The sequence below is a fragment of the Chrysemys picta genome, chromosome 5, assembly GCF_011386835.1.
Source record: "Chrysemys picta bellii isolate R12L10 chromosome 5, ASM1138683v2, whole genome shotgun sequence".
Taxonomy (NCBI): domain Eukaryota; kingdom Metazoa; phylum Chordata; order Testudines; family Emydidae; genus Chrysemys; species Chrysemys picta.
In genome coordinates, this window is record NC_088795.1 from 43,080,656 (window position 1) to 43,098,151 (window position 17,496).

At 40.8% G+C, this 17,496-nt stretch overlaps 2 protein-coding genes across 4 annotated transcripts in view; both read left to right on the top strand.

Annotated features, from left to right (window-relative positions):
• The window catches only part of LOC135983613 (basic proline-rich protein-like), a 54,031-nt gene extending 49,143 nt beyond the window's left edge, over positions 1 to 4,888 (top strand). Inside the window, exon 2 of the mRNA XM_065596356.1 lies at positions 1 to 4,888. This exon is cut by the window's left edge and continues 44,162 nt beyond it. The gene's annotated coding sequence lies outside the window, so the exon portion shown is untranslated.
• Positions 1 to 17,496, top strand: part of AFG2A (AFG2 AAA ATPase homolog A) — a 292,859-nt gene that overhangs the window by 200,704 nt on the left and 74,659 nt on the right. The window lies entirely within an intron of this gene.

The window sequence follows — 17,496 nt, forward strand, 5'->3', positions numbered from 1 at the left end:
CCCATTGCCTGGAGAGGAGCATCAAACAATGTTATAATGCTGTTTGATGTTTCTTATTGGGGCATAAATCTTGCTGTAGTGTTAATTTTTTTTTAAAATCCTATAATCGGCTATGCAAAATCATTTATTTTCATGCACTAAAAAACTGAAGACTGAGTAGATGCTACATGGGGTTACAGAGACTGTATTAAAGCCAAAGTCTTCTACAAGAGGTCAGTAATAAATCTCAATTTGCTGTTGATACAGATTTCTCCAGCAGTTGCAGGGCCCAGTAATGCCAGGTATTGAGCACCTGCTGGGAGGTAATGGGTGCCTTCAGCTCCCACTTACATCAATGGCTGATGAAGGGGCTCAGTAGCTTAGTGAGCCAAAATCTTAAGCAGGATAGACTGTTAAACAGTGTGGTGCCTTGTAAACTATTTTTTTTCTGAACAAATCAAGACCTTAAAAATCTTTAGAGTTAACAGCTAGCGTCTATTTTAATAAGTATTTTATATTCAGAACTTTTCCAATATTACTATCTTGACATAATTTTTCTTTCATCTGTAATGTGCTTGGCATTTTGATTGCAGAGTTTTAGGTCTTTCTGACCCTGTGTTTAGTTTTCGTTTTCAGTAGAATTCTCCTAATGATGCCACAGTGTTGAATGGTCTGTTAACCAAGCAAAGCAGCTGTTTCATTTAAAAAAGAGGCCTTTCAAAAAAAAAAAAAAATCTTGATAGGACATGGCATTATACAAAATAATTTAATGAATAAAAATACAAAAATACAAATCATAGTCACCACATATTCTTTAATTTTTCATCTTTTTAATAGTGAAGCTATCTAATAGACTGGACCCTTATTTGCTATCCGATGATGTCCTATTTAACATCTTGCCACTGGCCAAATGCTTCCTTTCAGTAGGATTTATGCCTATTTTGTCCATATTAACTATTATACATTATCATTCTCTATCTTGAGGCTAAATCTGCTTGAGAGAAGTCTTAAAGGATACACAAATAGGATGACCACTTTATTAAGGGAAGTCTACTGTTCCTTTTACACATGAACAAATTTGATATTGTCATAAAGCAGTGAAAGTGTTTTGTTTTTATCATCTATTGGGAGAGAGAGTGTTAATTTTTGTATTGTCTGAGTCAAGCATTGGGAGCCAGAAACTCTCAAGTTCTGTTCTTGGCTCTAACATTTATTCTTTTTCTAGTTACACTTTGACTCAGTTTCCCCAAATGTAAATAGAGGATTATAATTAGAGATGTCAATTCCAAGATAACATTAACAATCCAGGAAGTTTTTGGAAAATGTAGTGGACAATTTCCTGGTGCAAGTGCTGGAGAAACCAACTAGGGGCAGAGCTCTTCTCGATCTGCTGCTTACAAACTGGGAAGAATTAGTAGGGGAAGTAAAAGTGGATCAGAACCTGGGAGACAGTGACCACGAGATTCTGGATCCTGACACAAGGAAGAAAGGAGAGCAGCAGAAAACGGACCCTGGACTTCAGAAAAGCAGACTTTGACTCCTTCGGGGAACTGATGGGCAGGATCCCCTGGGAGAATAACATGAGGGGGAAAGGAGTCCAGGAGAGCTGGCTGTATTTTAAAGAATCCTTATTTAGGTTGCAGGAACAAACCATCCTGATGTGTAGAAAGAATAGTAAATATGGCAGGCGACAAGCTTGGCTTAACAGTGAAATCCTTGCTGATCTTAAACACAAAAAAGAAGCTTACAAGAAGAGGCAGATTGGACAAATGACCAGGGAGGAGTATAAAAATATTGCTCAGGCATGCAGGAGTGAAATCAGGAAGGCCAAATCACACTTGCAGTTGCAGCTAGCAAGAGATGTTAAGAATAACAAGAAGGGTTTCTTCAGGTATGCTAGCAACAAGAAGAAAGTCCAGGAAAATGTGGGCCCCTTACTGAATGAGGGAGGTAACCTAGTGAGGAAAAAGCTAATGTACTCAATGCTTTTTTTGCCTCTGTCTTCATGAACAAGGTCAGCTCCCAGATTATTGCACTGGGCAGCACAGCGTGGGGAGGAGGTGACCAGCCCTCTGTGGAGAAAGAAGTGGTTCAGGACTATTTAGAAAAGCTGGACGAGCACAAGTCCATGGAGCCGGACGTGCTGCATCCTAGGGTGCTAAAGGAGTTAGCGGATGTGATTGCAGAGCAATTGGCCATTATCTTTGAAAACTCATGGCGAACTGGGGAGGTCCCGGATGACTGGAAAAAGGCTAATGTAGTGCCCATCTTTAAAAAAGAGAAGAAGGAGGATCCGGGGAACTACAGGCCAGTCAGCCTCACCTCAGTCCCTGGAAAAATCATGGTCCTCAAGGAATCAATTCTGAAACACTTAGAGGAAAGTGATCAGGAACAGTCAGCATGGTTTCAGCAAGGGCAAGTCATGCCTGACTAACCTAATTGCCTTCTATGATGAGATAACTGACTCTGTGGATGCGGGGAAAGCAGTGGACGTGTTATTCCTTGACTTTAGCAAAGCTTCTGATATGGTCTCCCACAGTATTCTTGCCGGCAAGTTAAAGAAGTATGGGCTCGATGAATGGACTATAAGGTGGATAGAAAGTTGGCTAGATCGTCGGGTTCAACGGGTAGTGATCAATGGCTCCATGTCTAGTTGACAGCCGGTATCAAGCAGAGTGCCTCAAGGGTCGGTCCTGGGTCCGGTTTTGTTCAATAGCTTCATTAATGATCTGGAGGATGGCGTGGACTGCACTCTCAGCAAGTTTGCAGATGACACTAAGCTGGGAGGAGTGTTAGATACGCTGGAGGGTAGGGATAGCATACAGAGGGACCTAGACAAATTAGAGGATTGGGCCAAAAGAAATCTGATGAGGTTCAACAAGGACAAGTGCTGAGTCTTGCACTTAGGACGGAAGAATCCCATGCACTGTTACAAACTAGGGACCCAATGACTAGGCAGCTGTTCTGCAGAAAAGGACCTAGGGGTTACAGTGGACGAGAAGCTGGATATGAGTCGACAGTGTGCCCTTGTTGCCAAGAAGGATAACGGCATTTTGGGCTGCATAAGTAGGGGCATTGCCAGCAGATCGAGTTATGTGATCATTCCCTTCTGTTTGACATTGGTGAGACCTCATGTGGAGTACTGTGTCCAGTTTTGGTCCCCACACTACAAGAAGGATGTGGAAAAATTGGAGTGTATCCAGCGGAGGGCAACAAAAATGATTAGGGGTCTGGGGCACATGATTTCTGAGGAGAGGCTGAGGGAACTGGGCTTATTTAGTCTGCAGAAGAGAAGAATGAGGCGGGATTTGATAGCTGCTTTCGACTACCTGAAAGGGGGTTCCAAAGAGGATGGATCTAGACTGTTCTCAGTGGTACCAGATGACAGAACAAGGCGTAATGGTCTCAAGTTGCAATGGGGGAAGTTTAGGTTGGATATTAGGAAAAACTTTTTCACAAGGAGGGTGGTGAAGCACAGGAATGTGTTATTTAGGGAGGTGGTGGAATCTCCTTCCTTAGAGGTTTTTAAGGTCAGGCTTGACAAAGCCCTGGCTGGGATGATTTAGTTGAGGATTGGTCCTGCTTTGAGCAAGGGGTTGGACCAGATGACCTTCTGAGGTCCCTTCCAACCCTGATATTCTATGATTAAACAGCATTATCGCTGGCCCCTGGACACACGCACTCCCTCTCTTACCCTCTGTGACCTGGGAGCCCTGACTTAAAAAGAACACCTTGCTGAACTTTTCGTCTAAACCAGTAAGTCTCTATCAAAGGTTTTGGCTTTGACAAAACAGCATATTTTTGACCACATTAAATTTTGTCCAAAATGTTCAGACGAGTTCTAATTATAATACCTGCATAACATACCAAACTGTTATAAAGCTTGATTAATTAGTTCAATGTTACAAAATCCTTTGATTATGAAAAGTGTAGTATAAATGCTTAGTATTATTAGTATGATATCTTCCCCAGGTGGTGTAATTTTTTGGTATTTATTTTCATGAAACCGTTAGAAGGTTTTACCTGTACAGCTCCTGAATGCAAAATGTGAATGATTTGTGACCAGTGCATTGAAGGTAGAAAGAGTAAGAGAACTGTTTTACAGCATGGCTAATTTTTAATATAGCTCATCAAAAGCGAACACTTTTACTTGAGGTTAGTGTATGACTCACAATGATTATCCACACCCACTACCTCTCCTTCCACTTATACATTAAAAAAAAAAAGGTTAAAGCTATATATAAGTAAAGATAATTGAAAGTTGACACACTTCCAACGCTCCCAGCTAAAGAATATTGAACTGTAGAACTGCAGTGCATCAGAATAAAATTTGGACACAAAACTCTCATCAAAACACATGCATTGTTGTTTTTATTTTGTGTTGCTCCTTTATCTCACCAAGTAGAGTTGTGAGTTTTATCCATAATACTGCACATGTGCAGTAGGCCGTTTTCTGTACGAACTATAGTTAATAGTCTCAAGAGACAGTGGTGTCCCCTAGGGGTGGTGGTCCTTCCAGTGTACAGTTTAAACTGAGAGGCATTTATGGGTGGATAGGGTCTTCAGTCGTTCTCTGGACTAGACCTGGTTGGGATTTTTCTGATCAAGTGGTTTTTTATTGGAAAACATCAATTTGTCCAAACTGAAATATTTCATAGAAATGCTCAGGTGTTGATTAATATTTCAGAGAAATATATGCACGTTTCCTTGCCTGGCCGGCTTCTGGGAAGCCAAATCTTCCAGGGTCCGTGACTCTGGTCCATCCCACCATGAGGACCTCTCAGAGTTGGAGACCCCAGATTTTTAGGACTTCTCAGAGCCAGGAACTTGGGAACCCTGGCTCTAGATGGAGTTTTCAGGGCTTCTAGGCTTCCCAGTCTATGGTGGGAGTCTTCCCTAACTCCCAGGGACTCCCAGTCTATGGTGGGAGTCTTCCCTAACTCCCAGTGAGTCCCTGGGAGCAGCCCAGGGAGTCCCCTGGAGGCATTGCAGCTGGCTGCTCTATTTCTTTTCTAAAAAATCCAATGAACTGAAACAGTTTGATTTTTCTGAAATACTTTTTTTTATGTCCTTTCTGTGGGAAATTTCTTAATTTCAAGTTTTTGTTCCGAATCAGAATGAAAACTTTTTTGAAATGTTGAAATTTCCTATGGAACAGAAATTCCAAGTTTTGACTGCTAGCGTTGTAACACGGGTTTACACAGCTTAGCACAAACCAAATTTAAAAATACACCTTTTTTCCTAGTGAGGGCACAGCTGTAAAATGGAGTTTGGAATTATTATAAGCGGCGATGATAGCCTCGTCAATAGTTATGGTTGCCCAAGTTTCCATTGTAAGATCCTGTTTTCAGATGCTTATAACTTTGCCAAACTTTAACTGTTGGGCTGAATTTTCATGCTGGGTGTCTGCTGCAGGTTATTTTATGGAAAATTTCATCTGAAATGGTTGAGTCACCTCCCAGAACAATATTGGAGAAAAATAAATTTTTGTCCAAAGTATGTTTTGACCATGTTAAAAATTTTCTTACAACCATTTGGTTGAGAAGCTTTAGCATCTCCATTCTTTGGCAGGCGTGTTGCTCCTTTCTCAGGTATGTGCCTTTTGACATCCTAGTCCTAATCTACCCAAATTTGACCAAGTTATGAGTCTCTGAAAGTCTTAATTCACACATGCTCAATAAAAACTTGTTAGAGTTTGGCAATTAAATTTTCCAAAGATTCTGCTGTAATGAGTTCTCAGCATTTCTGTGCTATCTGCAAATAGCTGTGATATCTACTGGCATAATATGTGTTCTATTTCCTTCTAGTGGGTGGCCCATATAGTGGATGAGAGCCTACTATAGCTGTCAGTATATCTGCTAGTTCAACTGTGCTGTGAAGGCTCCAGCCCTACTGATGACCCCTGTGGGAGTCCATATGATTCCACGTGATGTTTTTTTTTTTTTTAAATAGCTAGGTAATTACACATACAAAATTTATGAGGGAAAAGTTTTCCCCAGTTTTCTATCTATGCTGTTTATATACTAAGTTATAGCAACTTGGGCACTGATATAAAGAATCCGTGCAGTCGTAAATTTTGTCCCATTTGCTTAAAAATAAAAAAAGACCAAGAAAGAAGAGAAAGCACAGACATTAACAACATAGTTAAATCCATATGGTTATGTTTTAAAAAATTGTATATGAAAATGGTCGTGTAGGCAATAGCAAATACAACTTCAGTGTGCTAGGGATTTAGCCTCAGGTGTTTGGCTGGTATCCCAAGCTGTCAAACTATGCAAGGATAACCTATCATTGTGTGTTATGTGTAAAAGATACTGAAGTCTTGAGGGTGACATGTTTAGACAATGGGAAAGGTTGGGCATGTTCCCCAGAGCAGATTTAAAATGTGCTTATCAAAGGAATTTAAAGAATATCCATTGTTCCAAAGTTCATCTTTAAGATGAATTTTCCATTTCTGTTTAGAGCAGGTCTTATCTATCAGACTGTGTATGTATTCATTGTTAATATCTCTCCAGCTCTACTTGCAAGCTAAAGTGTTACACTTCCTTTTAGGAACTTCTGTGCTAAGAGGAAAGCCATGCTAGTCAGAAACACTTTTAAACAAGATTCTTCACAGTAACATTCTAACACAGTTTCAAAATGGTTTCTGTAGCCAATGTAAAGATGCCTAGACAACAATTTGTAAAATGTTTTGTAACATGGAGTCCCTGGTCTGTACCAGCCAGGGGAACCATTTTGAAACCACCTTAGCACCTTTCTGTAAGCAGAAGTGTTAAAAGTTCTGGGTAACAGTTTCCTTTTAACATGGATGGGACCTAATGAAAGTTTCTCTGCCTCTCCTGACAATTGCTTAAATACTGTCATTAGGCATCTCGTTGAAGAAAAGTCATAGTCCTTCCTTGGTATTGTATGTAACGTTGCTGAAGGAGTTTCTAGTCTATCAGTCCAGAATAAGATTGGGAAACTGTTACTAGGAATGGTCAAGCATTTTTCATTGAAATGGTTTTTTGATGGAAAATTAGATTTTTTATGAAGTTTTTCATAAAAAGTGTCTAGTTTCCAAAGAGAAAAATGACTTTTTGTTGGAAAACCCAAAACTTTAAAACCAAACCATTTTCAGGTTTTTGGCTGAACAAAAAAAAAAATCTATTTGGAAAGGCTGCCATAGTGCCCCTGGGAGTAGTAATTCAAGCATCTCATGTCCCCAGTCTTCCTTACGGTCTGTGTTCTCCCAGTGGACTATACCTCTCATGATGCACTGGAGTCAATGACTCCCATGATGCACCACTGCCACTCAGCAAGAGGAGCAACTATGGTGCATCATAGGAGATATACTCTATTAGGGAGCTTTATCTGTAGAGGAGAATAGTGATGTAAGGCACGCAAACAAAAACTCCCATGAGACACCATGGCAGCATTTCTGAATCAAAGGTTTTGGTTTTTAGGCCAAAAGCTTTTGGGTTTTTTATTTTGATATTTTTTCCCAAAAAGTGGGAAAATTTTCACAAAGGGTGCGGGGGGGGGGGGGGGGGGGACATACATTTTTCAGCTGTATCAGGCTGACAGAACTCCTGAAGGAAGTGCAGAGGAATTTGAAAATATCAAGGTTATATGAACTTTGCTGACATATGCTAGAGGGAAGCCACTTGCCACCATTTAACATTTAGGGTCACATCCTCAGCTGGTGTAAATTAGCATAGTGCCATTGAAGGCAATGCTAATGCTACAGAGATTTATAACAGATGAGGATATGGCCATTACATCTTCACAGGCATGTGCGTATACGTAGTAACAATGACTTGTCACATATAGCTAAGAATTAGATTTCATTAAAGTTGAGAGGGCTACCAGTGGAGTAAGGTACTATTCTGCACAAGTAAAGGTGTGTAAGAATCTGATAATGGGATTATTCGCATGCTTAAAGTTAGGCAATGTGTTTAAGAACCTTGCTGAAATGGGGGCAGTGTTTGTAGGACCAGATTTATTCCCACGGAGAGCCATCAAAAGGGAAAACTGTGGTGGCCACAAACTCTCTTCTGTTAGGGTACACATAGCAAGCCATCATAGTCCCAAAAGAGCCCAGTGGTTGGGGAGGAGGCCTGGCAAGGAGATGTGCTGATTCACTGCATTCCTCACACAACCATTGCTGGACAAGGTTCTAACTGATCCTAGATCACAAGTCAAAGATGCCTTCTCCTGGCAGAGTGCTCAAGTTTGGACTTCTGGCAGCAACTCTGTTTGCCCTCCCTTGGAATGAATCCACGGTGGGACACAAAGTGATCAACTACACCTCTACCCCAATATAATACTGTCCTCAGGAGCCAAAAAATCTTACCGTGTTATAGGTGAAACCGCGTTATATCAAACTTGCTTTGATCCACTGGAGTGCGCAGCCCTGCCCCCCCGGTGCACTGCTTTACCGTGTTATATCCGAATTTGTGTTATATCGGGTCGCGTTATATCAGGGTAGAGGTGTAGTGCTGATTCAGTACACTGTGCAAGGTTGGATATATTCAGCCCATTCTCTGCTTGAAAATAAGACTTGGTAAAACTAATGCACTTCAATACAGTTTTCGTCAGATATGACTGTCACTAATAGAACATAATTTACTACCTGACTTAGTGCCACTGCTCTAATGGTTCATTAGGATCTTAGTGCTTTTATTCCATTACTGTTGGGTCACTGTGATATTCAACATGGAATCTGGGGAAGGTAACAGAAGGGATATGTTAAGCATTGTAAATAGTAATACAAAGCAGATCCTGAAACAAATTCTCCAAAATGTTCACAGTGGATACCTAAAATTATGCACCTAAATCCCTACTTTAGGCACTTAAATATAAAATAGCCTGATATTTTTTTAAGGGGATGAGCAGACCCAGCTCCCATTTAAATAAAATATATATAATACCCACAAACGTATAAAATAAAAAATCATATTTAAAAATGTTGGCCTTTATGTAGAATAATCGCCTGGGAAAAGAGCTACACCTCATCTTTGGGGGAACGTACACATGATCCCATCCCTTGTAGCTGGACAGTGAAACTGAAAGTGATTCACTGGATGGAAAATGCAGTTTTTCCCATTGTGCGTGCACACAAATGCTTTCTAGCAATTATAGTTCTTCCATTGATTACCACTGGAACTTACTTGGAATGCTTGAATTGTATCAGTGACCATTTGAATTTTTTCTTCTAGATTTTTGGATATGGCAATGTTAAATCAAAAATATTGTAGCATTGTTTTAAAAATTAACACAAACTTAATGATTTTACAAAAAAGAATAAGAAAAAATAGACTGATTACACCTTCAATTCCATGAACTTTTTACAGATATTTTGGATCTTTTTCTAGGTTAGCGTAACAGGCTTTCATATGTTTCACAGCTCTAATTCATTCCTGCGAGGTAGATGCCATTGAGGAATTAATTCAGTGTATATGTGATGCAACATTTGGCACATATAAAGAGCCTATGTAATAGTTTAATCATGTTCTCTGTTTAAGTCCAGTTCTCTGATATTACGCCTGGTAGTATTACTTATTAAACTATTTTAGAAGCACTGTGGAATAAGTTGCATCTGCTTTACCTTTCAAATAACAGCCTATAATTAATGTAAAATGACTCAGATAGAACCATTCTCTTTGAATAAACGTATCATTATATCACAATAATTCCTATGGGTTTGCTTTTAAGTTACTTTGTATTAGGGCTATATGTACCAGGAAGTACTATTTAAAAGCTAGTTTGGTTAAACACTTTTACTATATTTATTACCTCCTATAAAGCTGTTTCACTGAAATTCACTGAAGTAGAGTATAGAAAACAATGGAAAATGTATAGGAAATGTGTAATGCAAACATTTATTTGGGACTATTAAATGTGAATCTTAATTTTTTTAAAAATAGGAAGTCAAAACAACATCTTCTGACATAATGTATAGTGTAAGAAGGTGGGTGAGGTAATATCTTTTATTGGACCAACTTCTGTTGGGGAAAGAGACAAGCTTGTCTCTTTCCCCAACAGAAGTTGGTCCAATAACATATTACCTCACCCATCTTGTCTCTCTAATATCCTGGGACCAACACAGCTACAGCAATATTGCAAATAACTTAGTATGTCAATATCAGATTCAGAAATAAAGATATTAAAATAAGCTGTATTGTAGTAATTGGTTTGAGCCAACCATTTACATACAGTAGGTTTAAAATAATGTGAAAAGTATTTTTCATTGCTTTCTAGTTTATCAAGTTTATAATTAAATAAAAAAGAATCAAGTGAGCATTTGTCTTCAGTACATGAGATCATAAGAATGGCCATACTAGGTCACACCAATGGTCCATCTAGCCCTGTATCCTGTCTTCTGACAGTGGCCAGGGCCAGACACTACAGAGGAAATGCACAGAACAGGGCATTTATAAAGTCATCTGTCCCCTGTTGTCCAGTTCCACCTTCTGGCAGTCAGAGGTTTAGGGACTCCCAGACCATGGGGTTGCGTCCCTCACCATCTTGGCTAATAGCCCTTGATGGATTTATTCTCCATGAATTTACCTAATTCTTTTTTAAACCCAGTTATACTTTTGGGTTCTGCAACATCCCCTGGCAATTAGTTCCACAGATTGACTGCATTGTGTGAAGAAATACTTTCTCACGTTTGTTTTAAACCTGCGGCCTATTAGTCACCTATCAGGTGACTCCTGGTTCTTTTGTTAAGTTAAGAGATAAATAACACTTCCCTATAGACTTTCTTCACACCATTCATCATTTTATAGACCTCTGTCATATTCCCCCCTTGGGCCGCGTTATATCGGGGTAGAGGTGTATTATGTGTAAGTCCTATTGCCATACTTCACGTAAAGGAACATGTCAAATGCATAAATACAAAAAAAGATGTTAAACAATGTTAGAGATCTGAAATAAACCAATACAAACAAATGAACTATGGAGTTAAAATTCCCATTCCAAGATTAGGCCCTGAACCCTCCATGCATTGTGCACAGGCATAGGCTGTGCCAATCCACAGCCATTGAAGTCTGCCCAAGCACACTAAACAGCAGGATTAGAAATTTAAATCATCCATTATTTAAATTCTGCAGGGCACTAAATTACTAGGACATCTTCCTGTACAGAACCCCTGTTCTACAAAAATATTTACCTACCTCACAGGGACTTGAATTGCTATTTGTGAAGTGCTCTGAGATCATTAGATGGTGCAGTGTCACAACTATTTTTTATACCATGTGTTACTTTGAATTTACAATTATGCCTTTTGCATTCCCTGGATAGGTGCAATACATAGTTTAAAAAACAGATTTTTATCAGATGTACATTTTTTTATTTACATTTAAAGTTATAGTATCCCACCACAATATCTATTCAGATCTGACCCTTTGTGTTGCACCATCTTTGTCTCAGCTGTGTTAGGGGCTCAATAAATGTACAATATTGTAAATAATCTAAATATCCTCCTTTTCCCAATGATTTCTCTGTCTCTTTCAGAGAAGGATGAAAGACTGGAATGCGGATTGTTTCCATTCAGTCTGGTTGAATATATTTATGGATATGAAACTGAGAAGAGCGTTCGCGTAGGCAAAAAAGAGGGAAATAGCACTCCACATAGGGTGACCAGATGTTCCGATTTTATAGGGACAGTCCCAATTTTTGGATCTTTTTCTTGTATAGGCTGCTATTACCCCCCACCCCCGTCCTGATTTTTCACACTTGCCATGTGGTCACCCTAAATCCACAGCTGCAGATGGGGGTGTGTGCGCGTGTGTGTGTGTGCGCGCGCGCGCATGCATGGACATGCGCAAGTGTAATGCTCTGTGTATGAACCGATTATGTATCCTACATCCACCCCAAATATCTCATCTAGCAATGGAATGGTTTCTAGCTGAGCTCGAGAGAGAATTTTCTTAGAGCTTCAATGGGTGCTTAAAGATAAAATCTGAGCAATTTAAAAACAGATGAAGCCTAGTGTTCTAGAGTATACTGTGGAACTCCATATATTTGAACATATAAATATTATCCCCTGTTCGGTTAACATGAATTCTAGGCAGTGGGCCAGGTCCAGAATTACTCACAAGGCAGAACCCAATAATTATGCACAGCTGTAGCTGAATAGGCCTTCATCAGTTTCTTCAACCTTGGGATAAAATTGAGTTGATATCATCAGACTTCAACTCATAAAATAAAATATTAAGTACTGTGTGACAGGAGAAGGCTATACACTGTGTGCAGGGACTTGGAAAGTTTATTGAATGTATTTCCTATGCTCAGAGAGAGAAGAAAAAAATATGACTTTTGGGGTGGGAAATCAGTTCTGAGTTTCTTTATCTCAGGAACTTCTGAGCCCTCAGAGTGTCCAGTGGCTGTCAAGTTGGATAATAAATCTTCCAGAAAATCTGAAACAATCTGAATTGTGGCACTCTGATACTGTTTATATTAATTATGTGCAGGTCTGCTGGGAATGAATATCAAAATCTGAGATCTCAGTATTGCAGATGCAGGAGAATATTACTGCAGAGGAGTTCTTCAGCACTGATCCTAGTACCCATCTGTGAGGATTAAAGTAGTTAGATGAATTCTGTTTCTTTTTTTTTTTGCTAGGATAATGGTCATTTTGTAATTTGATTTTAAGAATTAAACATTTAAAGTTTGTGTGTTGAAACTGGTGTTTTGTACAAGAGTTTTTCCCAAAGCTTTGACTTGCAAAGCATAAGGACTGATACTTAAGTAGAGTATGTATGCAGTAGAAGCTTGAAGGGGAATATTCAGAACTGAGTTTTGATTTATCTTAAGTAGAAATTCCTTAAAATCTGACATTAATCCAGAACGCTGTTTGGACTGTAACATATCCAATCATATTTTAGTTGTCTTCCCTTTTTATGGGAACTTTTTTTTTTTTTAAAGCATCTTTCTGTTCACTATCAATATACATGATCATATCATCATGTAAATTACAGGCAGAAAGAAACCTGCAATAATTTCCTTTATAAAGTCATAGAGTAATATGATACAGTGGATATTTCCTGGATTTACTGTAGAAAAGAATCTGTAGAATTTTAGATATCTTTTCATTTTTGCTTTGCGAACAGGGGCTGCTAACAGGGAGTTTCACAAGGGAGTTCTCCAGGTGAAGGAGGAGCAATACAGCACCCTTTTGGGCTGACAGGGGGCTGCAGACGGGAGTTTGACAGAGGGAGGCTTACGATGGTTAGGAAGACCCGCAACACCTGTGCCAGCACTGCTACTGTCTCCTCCACCTGTGCCAGTAGCCAGACAGAGTGCCTAAGCATGGATGCCTCTACCCAGATCCTGGTGTGGTTTTGCAAAGACTGTAACTTGCAATTTCCACTTACTGATATCCAGGCTGGGGGGACCATCCAATGTGAGAGGTGCCTGCTGGTGGAATCTCTCAGGCAGCAGGTGGGAGAGCTACAGGAGGAGGTGGCTAGGTTGAGGAGCATCCGTATCCACGAGCAATTCCTCGACAGTGTCCATGTGGAGACAGCTGAGGTAGCTGTCCCAGTACACAGGACTGCTGATACACCACTGGTGGAGGAGGAGATGGCTCAGGGTGGACACTGGCAGCTGGTTACTTCTGGCAGCAGGCAGTGCTCCACCCTTGCTCCGAACCCTCCTGCTGTGGTTATAGGTAACCGTTATGCTCTTCTTGATACAGGAAAGAAGGAATCACTCCCTACAGTAAAGGAGGAGAAGCCTCGTACCCCTAAGGCTGGAAAGTCTGCTGCCACCACTGCGAATAGGAAACGTAGGGTAGTGGTGGTCGGAGACTCTCTGCTGAGGGGGACGGAGGCGCCCATCTGTCGCCCTGACATTTCATCTCGGGAGGTATGCTGCCTGCCGGGGGCCCGTATCCGAGACGTTACAGAGGCATTGTCGAGGATTATCCAGCCCTCTGACTACTACCCCATGCTACTCATCCATGTGGGCACAAATGATACTGCACGGTGTGACACTGAGCGGATCAAGAGTGACTACAGGGCTCTGGGAGTACGGGTGAAGGAGTTTGGAGCGCAGGTGGTATTCTCTTCAATTCTTCCTGTCAAAGGTAGGGGCCCGGGCAGAGACAGATGCATCATGGAGGTGAATGCCTGGCTGCGAAGATGGTGTCGCCAGGAGGGCTTTGGCTTCCTAGACCACGGGATGCTATTTGAGGAAGGCTGCTAGGCAGAGATGGCGTTCACCTTTCGAGGAGAGGAAAGACCCTATTCGGACACAGACTGGCTAACCTAGTGAGGAGGGCTTTAAACTAGGTTCGACGGGGACAGGTGAGCAAAGCCCACAGGTAAGTGGGGAACATGGAGACCGGGGAGATGGGTCGGAAACAAGAGGGAGTGTGGGCTATATTGGCAGAGAGAAAGGAGAGTCAGGACAAAACTGGGAGGGAAGATCAAACCAGTATCTTAGATGCCTATATACAAATGCGAGAAGTATGGGGAATAAGCAGGAAGAACTGGAAGTGCTAATAAATAAATACAACTATGACATTGTTGGCATCACTGAAACTTGGTGGGATAATACACACGATTGGAATGTTGGTGTGGATGGGTACAGCTTGCTCAGGAAGGATAGACAGGGGGAAAAGGGAGGAGGCGTTGCCTTATATATTAAAAATGTACACACTTGGACTGAGGTAGAGATGGACATAGGAGACGGAAGTGTTGAGAGTCTCTGGGTTAGGCTTAAAGAGGCAAAAAACAAGGGAGATGTCATGCTAGGAGTCTACTACAGGCCACCTAACCAGGTGGAAGAGGTGGATGAGGCTTTTTTCAAGCAACTAACAAAATCATCCAAAGCCCAAGATTTGGTGGTGATGGGGGACTTCAACTATCCGGATATATGTTGGGAAAATAACACAGCGGGGCACAGACTATCCAACAAATTCTTGGACTGCATTGGAGACAACTTTTTATTTCAGAAGGTTGAAAAAGCTACTAAGGGGGAAGCTGTTCTAGACTTGATTTTAACAAATAGGGAGGAACTCGTTGAGAATGTGAAAGTAGAAGGCAGCCTGGGTGAAAGTGATCATGAAATCATAGAGTTTGCAATTCTAACGAAGGGTAGAAGGGAGAACAGCAAAATAGAGACAATGGATTTCAGGAAGGCAGATTTTGGGAAGCTCAGAGAGCTGATAGGTAAGGTCCCATGGGAATCAAGACTGAGGGGAAAAACAACTGAGGAGAGTTGGCAGTTTTTCAAAGGGACACTATTAAGGGCCCAAAAGCAAGCTATTCCGCTGGTTAGGAAAGATAGAAAATGTGGCAAAAGACCACCTTGGCTTAACCACGAGATCTTGCACGATCTAAAAAATAAAAAGGAGTCATATAAAAAATGGAAACTAGGACAGATTACAAAGGATGAATATAGGCAAACAACACAGGAATGCAGGGGCAAGATTAGAAAGGCAAAGGCACAAAATGAGCTCAAACTAGCTACGGGAATAAAAGGAAACAAGAAGACTTTTTATCAATACATTAGAAGCAAGAGGAAGACCAAAGACAGGGTAGGCCCACTGCTTAGTGAAGAGGGAGAAACAGTAACAGGAAACTTGGAAATGGCAGAGATGCTTAATGACTTCTTTGTTTCGGTCTTCACCGAGAAGTCTGAAGCAATGCCTAACATAGTGAATGCTAATGGGAAGGGGGTAGGTTTAGCGGATAAAATAAAAAAAGAACAAGTTAAAAATCACTTAGAAAAGTTAGATGCCTGCAAGTTACCCGGGCCTGATGAAATGCATCCTAGAATACTCAAGGAGCTAATAGAGGAGGTATCTGAGCCTCTAGCTATTATCTTTGGAAAGTCATGGGAGACGGGAGAGATTCCAGAAGACTGGAAAAGGGCAAATATAGTGCCCATCTATAAAAAGGGAAATAAAAACAACCCAGGTAACTACAGACCAGTTAGTTTAACTTCTGTGCCAGGGAAGATAATGGAGCAAGTAATTAAGGAAATCATCTGCAAACACTTGGAAGGTGGTAAGATGATAGGGAACAGCCAGCATGGATTTGTGAAGAACAAATCATGTCAAACCAATCTGATAGCTTTCTTTGATAGAATAACGAGCCTTGTGGATAAGGGTGAAGCGGTGGATGTGGTATACCTAGACTTTAGTAAGGCATTTGATACGGTCTCGCATGATATTCTTATCGATAAACTAGGCAAATACAAATTAGATGGGGCTACTATAAGGTGGGTGCATAACTGGCTGGATAACCGTACTCAGAGAGTTGTTATTAATGGTTCCCAATCCTGCTGGAAAGGCGTAACGAGTGGGGTTCCGCAGGGGTCTGTTTTGGGACCGGCTCTGTTCAATATCTTCATCAACGATTTAGATATTGGCATAGAAAGTACGCTTATTAAGTTTGCGGATGATACCAAACTGGGAGGGATTGCAACTACTTTGGAGGACAGGGTCATAATTCAAAATGATCTGGACAAATTGGAGAAATGGTCTGAGTTAAACAGGATGAAGTTTAACAAAGACAAATGCAAAGTGCTCCACTTAGGAAGGAAAAATCAATTTCACACATACAGAATGGGAAAAGACTGTCTAGGAAGGAGTACGGCAAGAAAGGGATCTAGGGGTTATAGTGGACCACAAGCTAAATATGAGTCAACAGTGTGATGCTGTTGCAAAAAAAGCAAACATGATTCTGGGATGCATTAACAGGTGTGTTGTGAGCAAGACACGAGAAGTCATTCTTCCGCTCTACTCTGCTCTGGTTAGGCCTCAGCTGGAGTATTGTGTCCAGTTCTGGGCGCCGCATTTTAAAAAAGATGTGGAGAAATTGGAAAGGGTCCAAAGAAGAGCAACAAGAATGATTAAAGGTCTTGAGAACATGACCTATGAAGAAAGGCTGAAAGAACTGGGTTTGTTTAGTTTGGAGAAGAGAAGACTGAGAGGGGACATGATAGCAGTTTTCAGGTATCTAAAAGGGTGTCATGAGGAGGAGGGAGAGAACTTGTTCACCTTAGCCTCTAAGGATAGAACCAGAAACAATGGGTTTAAACTGCAGCAAGGGAGGTCTAGGTTGGACATTAGGAAAAAGTTCCTAACTGTCAGGGTGGTTAAACACTGGAACAAATTGCCTAGGGAGGTTGTGGAATCTCCGTCTCTGGAGATATTTAAGAGTAGGTTAGAGAAATGTCTATCAGGGATGGTCTAGACAGTATTTGGTCCTGCCATGCGGGCAGGGGACTGGACTCGATGACCTCTCGAGGTCCCTTCCAGTCCTATAATCTATGATTCTATGATTCATGGTAACTGTTGGAAAACGTTGACTTCTTAATTGCTTTAGGTCTTCTAATCAGTCACTCTGCATATGCAGAAATGTTTCTTAAAGTACAATTTCTAGTGTGTTGTCCAGTTTAGTTTTCAGTTTTTAAGCAATGGGCTTTCTACCACTTAATCTAGAAAACTGTTCCACAACTGAATTCGTCTCATTGCTTGGAAGTCTTGTAAAATAGTGTCTTTACCAGCCCAAGTTCCAG